Here is a 10666-nt window from a genome sequence, read left to right as displayed (position 1 = left end):
TTAACAGCCATCGATCGATCGGTCGGGTTCAGTAACGCGTAGCCTGCAGTGCAATCGCTCGGGTTCAGTTAGAGCCCAACGCCTCGCTCGAGTTCAGTTAGAGCCAACGCCTCGCACACACGCGCATACGTGTAGGAGAGAAAGGCGCATCACTCGGCACCCGACTTCCCATCGTAACCAAGAACTCCTTAAAATTTTCCTCGCCCTCGCTTCTACCACGGTTTTTTCCGTCATGGACGGCCCAAAGAATGTCATGCAGTTGCGTCTCCGGCCCGCCTAGGACGAAAAGCCCATTTTCTATCATGATTTTTTGTCATAGAAGTAGGAGCGAACCACATCTATGATGATACCGGGTTTTGTCACAGTTATCATCATAGAAGTGTCATATGTATGACAGAAAAAAAATTCGGTCGGCCCAAAATGTCACAGATGTGACTTTTTTTGTAGTGTAGGAACGGTAGCTCGTCGCGCTGTTGGCACCAGGGAGGTCCTCCCGCTCGTCCGCATCCAAAGGACCGGACGAGAGGCCGCGGGGTGGCCGGAAACGATGCCGGCGACGAGGTTTAGCGGCGGCCGAGCTCGGGCTCGAGCAGGTGCGGGGTTTCAGCGCGAGCTAGAGCAAATGGCGCGGTGCGTTCGCTTCTCGGGGATGCAGTGAGCATGTTGGTGGTGCTGGGGCAAGCGGGAGAGTGCAGGAGCATCGAGCTCGTCAGCCATGGCGGCAGCCGGAGTTCTGGAAACGACGGGAGCGACACTACAAGGCATGGCAGGACGAGAGGCTGGGTGTTCCGGGCTTCTGGAAGCGTTCTAAGCGCGACGACACAACCGTGCGCGAGCCTCAGTGGCTAAAACGACGGCGGCAACATGGCCGACGGCGAGGAGCTATCGGCTCCGGTGAGAACGAGGCTACATGGCGCAAACTAGGTGGGGAAGAGAGGGGTTCGGAGCGGGAGCTCACATCGGTCACGTAGAGAAGCTCGGTGGGCTCGGGGAAGGCCGGACGACGACGAATTTGACGGTGGCGATCGCCGGGGCAGAGGTTGATGACGACGGCGCTGACGATGTTCTAGGGCGTCCGTCGTTGTACAGCTTGGTGGAGAGGACGAGGGGAACGTGGCGGTGCTTATGGGATCAGCGACAGGGCGAGGGGGGTGCGGTAGCCATGGTGGCAGCGGACATCAACGACGGCTCCGCTCGGCTTCGGGAGAGAGAGCGAGAGAGGCGAGGCAGGGAGAGAGGGGAGCGGTCGAGGGGGTTCAGAGTGCTGCGTGGCGGCTTCAGGAGCCTCTCCTGCGTCGGCAGAAGCAGGAGGTGATCGCGCATGTGCCAGCGCGCGGCGAGCACGCGCCCTCCTGCCCACTGGCAAGAGGTGGAGGATGACTAGCAGAGGGGCCTGGCGGGTTGGGCCTCTCTGGTGGGCTGCCAGGTAAGTTTCCTTTCTCTCTCTCTCATTTGTTTTTTTGTTTCTATTTTTTTCTACAACTTTGTTTTGATTTGATTTTCAACCAAATCATTTTCCGAGATTTTGTAAATTGTTGTATGGACCAGTGACATAATATAAAGCCCCACAACAATTTCCAGAATTATTGGATCATATTTGAAATATATCAAATATAAATCCAATGCAAATAGTTATTGAATTAATTCCAAATGCCCAAAATAAATATCTATGAGCTCCTGAAAATATTGGTTTGAATTTTAGCTCTGGCCAATATTCTCAGAGAGAAAAATGAACATTTTCTTGGGCTTATTTGAATAAATTTTTAACTTGCTCAATTTTTAAAGATTTCTGAGGTTGTGGGAATCTCCCTCATTTCAAATTTATTCAATTTAAACATGATGCACACATGACTAGCTAGTCTAGGTCAAGGTAAAGCTAGGGATGTGACAGAGGGCCTCGCGAGAAGCAAGCGCCAACCATGGAAGGACGTGCATGTAGCGCGCGTGCGCCGCGCCTAGCCCCCGCTCGCGAGGGGCTCGCGAGGGGAGAGGCAGCAGGTGCGAACTCCGAATCAAGGCAAGGAACCAAATTGCAAGAAATCATACGAACGAGAAAAGGCACCCGCCCGTGCACACCAATGAAAATTCGACTTCAAACTTAAAACCAAAGCTAGAAAACAGGACTACAGAAAAGAGATTAAAAGGAAATGGCCGTGTCCGGCGCCTAGTCTAGTATTCTTGTCTTCTCACCAGCGCGGAGCTGAGTGCTGCCACTACGATGTGGGAGGGAGCACCGAGGCCCGAGGGTGGTACTCCTGAGACTCCGGGGTGTGTACAACCCCACTCATTATTACGTGAGAGTGTCACGAGCGGAGATCTTCATATGTGCGAGCCTTACTTCATATTGCCGGACGAGGGCCCCGCCTTGTGCCACCCTCGACCACCGTTGGTGCGCCCGGAAACTAGGACGAAGCCAAAAGGCAAAGGGGACGCCAGCGGCGCCCTCAGTGACCACGGGTCCTCTGCCGGGGGAAGGCACACTGGCGCCTCCCCGGCAGAGGGTCTACCTCCGGAGGACGCCCTGCTCCGCGTGATGCGGGGAGGGGCCTTGCTTCTGGCTCCTTCCCTGCAGCCCCCAGTGCGATCCTCCTGGTGGAAGGGAGGCCTTTGAGCTGGGGCCACCGTCCGCCGCTGTGACCTGATCCTCCTGCGACCCATGGTTAGCGTAAGCTTGCTCCTGAGAGATTAGTGATACCCTATAGCTGTTGTCGCCGGCATGGTCGGCGAGGCTCCTGGAAAGCCTTAGCTTCTAGCACCTCCTCCTCCCAGCCTGGCTCAAGGAACGAGCCAGGGTCGTCTTCTAGCGCGTACTCCTGGTCCATCATGCGAGGCACATAGGCCTCCGAGGCCGTCGCCCCGAAGACCTCGCCGAAGTGCCCCATGATCAACGTTGCCAGGACCAGCGCGCTGCCCTGAGGATGGTAGGGCAGCACTCCACTGGAGCCGCGGGTGACAACGCTCATGCCCGCGCTCGTCGGAGGTGGCGCGGGTGCAATTGGGCATCCGGTGCTGCTGGTCACGCCGGTGTCGACGAAACCTCCGGGCTGTGGCCTGACGCATAAGGAGGGAACAAAAGGGCAGTGCTCCCGATACCGCGGCTTCCAGTAGCTAGGCAACGCGCTCCAGCAATGCATCCCGGCCACTCTCCATCAGTCGGCAGCGCAACAGTTTCCCGCGCCACCATGAGTGTTGCCCTCATGTTTGCTTTTTCCCGTCGGTGTGCGGTGTCATGGCCGCAGCGTAGCTTGAGGCCCTTGCGGCTGCCCGCGCTTGTCGTGGAGTAAGGGTGGATGGCGTTTGACCGCGCCGCCCGTGCCCTGGAGCATTTGGCTATGCGCGTGCCGCCTGGGGCGCAGGGTTCAGGTCTTCTTGGGCGGACGGCGCCACCCGGACCAGCCAAGCTTCCCAGCGGTCAGCGTTGGTCCTTGGGTCACCGGACATCGTAACCGCAGAGGGACGGCGGATCAACTGGTGGAGGAGAAGCTCTGACGCACCCCTACCTGGCGCGCCAAATGTCGGATTTCTGGTTCTGGCAAAATACATGAGGTTCGAACACTAGGGTGCGCACGAAGATCTCTCCCCCCTCTCTAGCTCGCGCACACCTTGATCTCACGGCCTAGCTCGACGAACCAAAAGAACAAGAGACATAAGACTTTTTACTAGTTCGGGCCACCGATGTGGTGTAATACCCTACTCTAGTGTGGTGTGGTGGATTGCCTCTTGGGCTGAGGATGAACAGTTACACGGGAAGAACAGCCTCCTGAGGAGAGGTGTTCTTGTGCTTGGTGAGCTCGAGTGGTTGAGGATGGTCTCTCTCTACATGACCCCCCCCCCCCCGGCTATGGTGGTGGCTAGCCCTATTTATAGAGGCCCTGGTCCTCTCCCCAAATATTGAGCGGGAAGGGATCCGACAACTGCCAAATTCAAAGGGAGACAACTAGTACAATTTGTCCTGACTAAAGGTGCTCTTTGCCTGCCAAAGGCTCTAGTGGTGACACTGTCTTGGGCTCGACGGTGACCTTCGTCCTGCCGTCCTGCTAGTCTTAGTCTTGTTGCACCGATTTGGAAACCTTTGCCTGATGCCTCGGGACTCCTCGCCTGCGCTTGCCCCTTTAGCACCAAAGAGGAAACGAGGACACTACGCGCTTGCGCCCGCCTAGCTCCAGTCGTCATGGCTTGCATCACAGAAACCTCACGAGGTGTCCCTTGCATTGATCTCTCTGCCCCTCATGAGCCGTCCTGGGGCGGCCGCCCCTGAGGAGGTCTTGCATCGTCCGCCTCATGAGGCTTGGCCCCTCACGAGTGTCTTGAGTGTTTGCTGGTGAAGATGGGCCATACAGGGCCACTGGTGGAGCCATGCTGCGGGCCGCAGGAATGCAAGTCTGGGGACTCTCATTCCCAAAACACCGTCAGCCGCTACCGCTAAGGAGAAACGACGACAACTGCCAAGATGGTGGGGCTGGGGGCTTCCAAGAGCGTCATGCCATAGCTTGCATCCTGGGCGGTGCTTAGGCTCCCACCTCTCATCGCCTCTTCAAGTAGTTCACTCGTGAGGTGAACGTGGCCCTTCCCAAGCTTGAGTCGTCGCATCCCCTTACGTGGTCCAAGCACGCCATCACCTTCGACTCCATGGACCAGCTCAAGTGCTCAGCCGTCGCTGGTGTGTTCCCGATGCTCTGCACGCCGACCATCAGCAACGTCCATGTCACCAAAACCCTCATCGATGGTGGCACAGGGCTCAACATCCTCTCCGTAGAGACGTTTGAGACGCTCCAAGTGCCCTACGACTTGCTTATACCTACCAAGCCTTTCTTAGGAGTGACCGACGGTTCCACCATTCCCATAGGGCAGATACGCCTCCCCGTCACCTTCGGCAAGCGTGATAACAATCACATCGACTTCAACATCGCCCACATTCTCCCCCCCCCCCCGTACAACGCCATCCTTGGGTATCTGTCCCTCGCCAAGTTCATGGTAGCAACCCACCATGGCTACAATGTCCTTATATGCCAAGAAATGGCAGTATCATCACAGTCGCCTGTGACGACAAGGATGCAGTGTGCTCCCTCGAGCGAGCCTACTAGGCTGCTGCGGTCGTGAATTCAGATGGCGAGGGTGCCATCCTACCTCCTGAGGTCGTCCCCAAGAAGAAGAAGCACCTTCTCCTCAAGGGCCTTCAGGAGGCTGAGGCGCCTGCCGACCGTGCCTCAAGGCCCGCGCCCGCTGCTGGGGCACCCTTCCCTCTCACATAGGAAGGCACGCCCAGCGCCCCTCTCAGGACGGGCTTGAGGGCGCTCATCTGGAGGTCCTCTGACCTTCCCGGCATCATGAGGAAGGCATTCAGGCAACATGTGGAGGCGTGCTTCAACGCGCACTTCCATGAGCAAGGCGCAAGGCGTGAAGTGCTAGGCACTCTAGAGTTCATCACCAAGGCAATCGAGGAGCTTCAGGAGGCGCGAGCCATGCGTGCTGAGCATCACCCCGCACTGTCCAGTGCAGCTGCCGCTCCTGACAAGGGTGCCGAGATGTGAGTCTGCGTCAACATCCCAGGCCTTAATAGGGCTGCTTCTCAGGAGCTCTTCTGGTTGTCCCATGTTGGCTGGAGTGGGGGCTACTCCTGCACCCACGTCTGCATGTCGTTTGGCCTACTAAACGTGGCTGCCTCGCACTAGCATTACATGCAAGGTGTCTTGGCGGCTCGCGAAGCTAGGCGCTAGGCGTTCTTGAGGGAGGAGGTGTCGGACCCTCGTGAGCCCCCCTGGCCCCCGGGGCCTCCTGAGCCTCAGGAGTCAGCTGGCCCGTGAGGACCTATCTCTACAGCACGCGTCTTCAGCTACTCCCACGTTTCTACAATGATGGTGCCACATGACTTTTTGGTTTGTTCAACTGAGGGTGCTCCTTGGGCTACACCACCCTCAGGATGCTAGGGCCCGACTCCACGGCTGCGTCATTATAGATTCATGTATTCTGGACTAGTTGTGCATGCTCAAGTTGTTATGGTCGTTAACGTTATGATTGACGACCCGTCATCTATGGAGTAGCCCTTTACGGTCTCCACGCATTGCTAACCCGCTTCTCGCTCATCTCGTAACAGGGCTACTAGCATGGCGCCTGTGCTCGGGTCCGTCCCTGCAACGCTGATAAACCTAAGAGACCGAGCTCTAGCTCCGGCCGGCCCTGCGCACCTCACCTCATCGGGTCCTTAGTGCCTTCGCCTTCTAGCGGAAATGTCACCGATAGGGTAGAAAGTGCAGATGCCCTTCATATTCTATGACTAACTTGTAGGAACCACTGAGAGGCAGGACCTCGAGCGGCTTCGCCAACGATGGCATCGCGGCCTGGCATACCAGTGGCGGCCAAGCCTCTCTCGAGAGCCCGGCCCCGAGAACATAGAGCACCATGACAAGCGGGAGAGATGGAGTCAGTAGGAGACCTGCGAAGGGGGCACCATCGAGAGAAAGGCGCAATCTAATGTCGCACAAGAAGCTCACCCTCATGGCAAAGGAACCACACCAGGCTCGCCAATATAAGTCATCTCACACGCACATGCTCGGGCAAGGAAACTTCCCTTTCAGCCTTTAGGGATCTGCTTGCGCACCAAAGGGGACCTCTTGAGAATCACGCCTCAACGGCTCTTACCGGACCTTGAGCCGCTCACCTCCTGGCCTTGACCACCGCATCGTGACCTGGCATACCAGCGACAGTCGAAACTTGCCTGGGGACTGGGGCCTGTCGGCGTAGAGCACTAAGCTACCAGAAGAATAAAAGGGGGGAACTGTCCTCGAGTGAGAAAAGCAAACACAACATAAATTGGGAACACTAACAATTAAGGCCAAAGTGTGATGATCTTTACACAGTCCAGCGGGGCCCCTCGTGATTCTTGCACCGGAATGAAACAAAAGGAAAGGCCTCCTGAGGATCGCGGCTCAGGTGACGTCGCCCACAACGCCAGGCTGGCTCCGCTCGAGCCCTCCCAGGTGCGGCGACGCGGTGGCTCATAGCTGTCATCGTCACTCGAGTTTGGTCCGGAGGAAGCACCGGCGCTGCTGGAGGAATCACGGACAATGCCAAGGGCAAGTTCACCGCAGGAAGCCTCGCCACCTCGCTGGCCAGCAACGGGGTCGCTGTCTCGATCGCCTCCCTTGGGGCAGCATCCCAGACGCCGGTCATCCTCCCAGAAGACCTAGAAGAAGAGCGTCGACGCCCCGTCGTACTTGAAGTGGATGATGTGCCTCCCCTCTGAGTTGCAAGCGCGGGCGATCGCGCCCCATCCCCAAGTCATGAAGACATCACCGGAGTCGACGACCTCGACCCCCGCCTCTGAAGCTTGGCTGCAGCAGCCGTTGTGCTACAGCCACAACTCGACGGGCCCCTTCTGCGGTATCTCCCCCGCCAGGGACTGCGGGAGCTGGATCCATGTGCGCGGCGGCATCGCTACCCATATCACAAACTCACGAGCCGTGCCGTTTGTATGGGCCTGTGGGTAGGGAGGTCGTGCGACCATCGCTTGTTCTCCCCCATGGCTCCATTCCCCGCGATTCCCGCGGCTGTTCCCGCTTGCAGGGCTACGCGCACGAACGTACACGCAGATGGGGAAACCCGTCGGTGCATGTTCGTGCCAAGGTTGCACGGCCATTGGCGATGCGGTAACCTCGCGGAGGCAATTGCGCCCCTTCTTTGGCAGGACCAGCTCCGGTTCCACCTGCGGGGCCTTTCCCTTCTCGGCAGCCGAGAAGCTCCTCACAGGAGCCATGGATGCTCTAGCAAGATGACAGGACAAAGAAGAAGATGGAATGAGCAGCGAGGAGATGAACATGGGTTGGGGCTCCGCCCCTTTCCCCCATTTATAGGAGGGAAAGGCCAATCGGTGGCCTCTCACATTCCAAGTCATGACGCCCCCTCTGCATGCACCAGGAAGTTGTCAAGTCGGGAAGTTGCCGAGGTGCGTGGGGAAGTGGAGACGCCCACATCCCATCAAGCGCCACATGTCGGCCTGGCACACAGGGAATTGAGGCCTGTGGTGCTCTGCCCTTGACCTTTGGCGTCGCCTTGAAGCTAAGTCAGAGGGCGCCTTGGGCCTGGGGGATACTTTCGGCATTCTGGGAACCAGGGCACCCAGACTTGCCTGTCTGCGGCCATCGGGGTCGGCGACGAGGGAGCAATCGAGGACGGGCGGCGGCGGCAGCAGCACGGCCTGGGAAGGATCAAGGATTGACACTGTCGAGGGCATCCCTGGGCGGCATGCGGCGACCTAGGTCTGGACGAAGAGAGTACGCGAGTTGGAGCAGCCATCCACTAATCCACAGCGTGATAAACTATGCATACAAACCATTCTCACACACCGGTCGTTAACCATGGGTCAAACCTGTTTTGAACCGGAACTGTTTCAGCCCATACCCGCCCAAACCCAATTACTTCCTACAAGTAAACTAAACCAAACTAAACTATAGTCAGACTCCACCCAGTAAGACCCAAACTGAACAAACCCACGTAGAAAACCCACCTAAAACACCCGGTTAAACAAAACCCATTCTCAAATTTAGTTGTAGTTGTGGTGTGTCACGACCATGAACTTGGCCAGGGCCGGATACCGAGGATGGCATTGTATGGCAAACGGATGTGGGCGACATCGAAGTCGATGAGCTTGGTGCGGTAGTTGTTGCGCTGTCCGAAGGTGACTGGGAGGCGGCCCTGACCGATCGGCGTGGTGGAGCCGTCAGTCACTCCTGAGAAAGGCTTGGTGGGCTGAAGATGATCATACGACACTTGGACATTGTCAAATGTGTCGACAAAAAGGACATTGAGCCCTGCGCCACCATCGATGAGAGTCTTGGTAACTTGCACGTTGCTAATGACTGGTGAACAGAGCATCGGGAGGACGCCGACGGTAACCGCGCACTTGAGCTAATCTGCCGAGCTGAATGTGACAGCGCACTGGGACCATTTGAGCGGGCACGTGGCCTCGAGCTTGGGGAGGACTGCATTCACTTCACGAGCAAACTGTTTGAAGATACGCTGTGAGGCTGGGGCTTGAGCTCCGCCCAAGATGCAGGCGATGGCACGTGGCTCCTAGAAGCCCCCAGCCCCCTCGTCCTGATGGTGGTCGTCATTCCTTCTTGGTGGTGGCGGTAGTGGAGGGAGACTGGCGTTGCCCTGAGGATCCTCATGAGGCTGATCCCTCCAGGCGCCCTCGCGAGGCTGATCCTGCCAGTGGTCCTCTCGAGGCCGGTCGCACCACTCCTGGTGTGGGCCACTGTCATCACATCGTCCGCCACCACGCCCTCCTCCTCGGCTGTAGCCCCGGTCGTTGCTCTCGGGGCGTTGACTGAAGCGTCCTTCTTGAATGGCTCTGAGCTCTTGACAGACGCTGATGTTGTGGCTATGCAGGTTATGGAAGGCGCAAAATGGTCGAGTGCTCTTGGATGACTTGGGCAGGTCCCTGCCGCGCTTTCTGTCTGGCTCCACCGCGAGCACGGCTACTCCCTTGCGCTTCACGTCTTTGGCATTGGCTTTCTTCTCCTTCGGGTCCGCAGCCGGGAGCTCGAGGAGGGAGAGGCGCCCCTCCTCAGCTCTTGTGCGCTTGGTCGCCGGGTTGAACAGCTCTAGAGACGTGCACAACTCCTCGTGGATGGCGAGCTCCTCCTTCATCTTGACGTCGAAGATGACATCGGAGAATGCGGAGATGATGGCCTCGTCCATCACCTTGGGGATCTTGAGACGAACGTTGTTGAAGCGCTGGATGTACTTCTGGAGGGTCTCTCCTGGTTTTTTCTTGCCGCGGCGTAGATCACCCGCAGCTGGTGGGCGGTCGCGAGTGCCCTGGAAGTTGGCGACGAAACGGTCGCGCATCTCGTTCCAGGAGGAGATCCAGCCTGGAGGCAGGTTCAGGAGCCAGTAGCGGGCACCATCCTTGAGAGCCATGGGGAACCAGTTTGCCATGACTTTCGCATCGCCGTTTGGCCGCCTCGATGCTCACCTCGTAGAGCTCCAGGAACTCCGTGGGGTCGGGGGATCCATCATAGAGAGGAGGCAGATCTGGCCTGAACTTGCCCGGCCAAGCGATGCTACGCAGCTCAGGGGTGAATGCGTGGCAGCCTGTTGTGGTCACCGGGACTCTGCGCTGGTGGAGAACTTGTCCTTGATGAGGTCCGTGCACCGCCGCCGCAGGTGGCACGCGGTCTTGCCGTGGTGGCACGGGGAGTGCGGGGGTGTTTTCTCGCAGTCGAGGGACTTCTTGGCAGCTTCTTTCTTCTTGCGCGGGCGCCGGACGCGGCAGGTCGCGCCGTGGGGCCGCGGGCCTGGGCGCCAGGACTTCGTCTTGGGGCACAGGTGGTGGAGGAGCTCCATGGGCCACGCTGCCCGCGGATGCCAGAGGGCGAGGCGGTGAGAGGGATGGCGTAGGGGAACCCCCTGCGGCGCTGACAAGCTCGGCGATGCGGTCGAACCAGTCCTCGTAGAGGTCGTCAACTGGGCGGTGGCGCAGGAGCTCGCGCGCCATGCACAGAGCGACCTACGCGTCCATGGGAATGCGACGAGCGTGGGATGACGAGCCAGCCAGGGTCAGCGATGGAGTCGCGGTGCGGCCGTCCCGCCGCACCGAGGGATGCAGCAAGGATGCTTGGTGCTCGTTCCCCGCCGGGACGGTGGCGGTGTTGGCGGCTGGCGT

This window comes from Triticum urartu, chromosome 4 (assembly GCF_003073215.2).
Source record: "Triticum urartu cultivar G1812 chromosome 4, Tu2.1, whole genome shotgun sequence".
Classification (NCBI taxonomy): Eukaryota; Viridiplantae; Streptophyta; class Magnoliopsida; order Poales; family Poaceae; genus Triticum; species Triticum urartu.
The sequence above is the reverse complement of the archived record's forward strand: the minus strand, read 5'-3'. Positions refer to the sequence as shown.